Genomic DNA, 1,837 nt, shown 5'->3' on the forward strand with positions numbered 1-1,837 from the left:
CACTTTCGGCTGGTCAGGAGGTATGTAATAAACATCCTCGGTACCATCAACAAGCCCATAGTAGTAGCCCTCAACTAAATAGGAATTCAAAAAGATGCAATTGTCCTAAGAATCTCTTAGAGCTTGTGTTGTTTTGTATTTCTACTTTGAGCACCTCAAGAGGTAGAAGTCTCCTCCGTCTTCGTTCATATTTGTGGCAAAGTTGTCACCTACATGCAGAGCATCATTAATGGCATCATGATGTCCACCATACATAGAAAAATTTGATCCTTCATCGTCACTTGAATGATTACTTTATTTCTCACTGCTATCCAAGGTGTTGATGGAAATATACTGCCAGTTTTTGACATGTGTGTTGTTAAGGCATCACCTCCAACATTGTGACATACAAAACTGACAAAAACATGAGAGAGCTCTGTAGCAAAGTGCACACTTGTCATTCCTAGAGTGTCCATTCACACAATGCAAAGAGTGTAACCCTTCCACTCACTAGAAATTCCATTTCCTCTCCCTCGTCACATCAACCGCTTCAACATCCCAAAAAATTTGAGTCACCTTTGACCGGTTGTTTTTATCATGAAATTTACCTTTCAAGAAACTAACCACATCCTTGGCACACTTCATGTGGGTTTCAATTGCTCATGTGTCTGAGACAATTGCACCAGCCCCATCATGCTCTCCTTTGCCATGGCTTGATGCAAAGAAACTCCATAGCATCTCAATGCCAGTCAAAGAGTAGTTCCTAGATCAATGATACGTCTCAAAGGCTAGGAGAAAACAAGAAACTTGAAATCATGTTCAAGAGATCAGAGAAGTTAGAATACCTTGACACAAAGAAAAATGGCCTGGATGCCTTGAATGGAGCAACACATTTGTCTGACTAGACCCAATGCCGCTTCAAGGAGTTAAATCCTTGCTCTTGTAGCCACACACTATGCAATTGCATGCAATGTTTCACGAACAATGTGTCATTCTCTTTGTCATCAGAGATGTAAAAATGTATATACTTCAACACCCTGTTAGCCTCCTGTTAGCCTCATCTTGAACATAGGCGATGTGCACCAAGATTGTGACTTGTGAAGAGTACCAATGCATTGATTGGATTTCATTTTTCTCCTTGAAAGAGTAATTCTTAGCAAAGTCTATAACAGAGACTACAACGTCTCTAGGAAACCTTTGAATGCAGTCTTTGAATTGCTGAGATTGCTACTTGGCAATAAAATTGTGTCTAATGTAGGTGGTTATACGCTTTTTAAGGAAGGATGTAAAATTTGCACATCCGATCCCGTTTCCTTGACCAGTAGATCCTTGCGCTTCTTGCCCTCTTGATGGGCTGATGCAACGTCTTCAAACACCTTTACTGAAATTTGGAATGTATTTTTAGATTCTTCTTTTGGATAGAGCACTAATCACTGCGATCCACAATGATCACATTCTCCCTTCAAGCAAGAGAGCTTATGAAACGTAGACTCCTCTGGCTTCAAACATAATACCATATCAGCCAATTTGTTGATGCTATTGTGTGTGTACGCAGTAGCTCCACACTTTCTTAGATCCTCTTCTATGAAGCATACTTGACACTTGCAGCCACACCCTTCACTGTGCACTCTTGTCTTGCTTTGTCTCATCTGGTTGAAATCATCCTTGAGGAATATCATTTGTATGTGAGCAAGGCAACAACAAGTGTACCTATCCTTCAACTTGCAAACAAACCAAGGCTTCAATCCCTCAAAACATCTGAGAGAGATCTTGATGTGTGAATATTGCATTTTAAATCTCCTATAAAATTCCACTTGTCCAATGAAAAGAAAATCTCATCAAAACTTTGAGGCTATGA

The sequence above is a fragment of the Adiantum capillus-veneris genome, chromosome 20, assembly GCF_014529385.1.
Source record: "Adiantum capillus-veneris isolate H3 chromosome 20, ASM1452938v2, whole genome shotgun sequence".
Lineage (NCBI taxonomy): Eukaryota > Viridiplantae > Streptophyta > Polypodiopsida > Polypodiales > Pteridaceae > Adiantum > Adiantum capillus-veneris.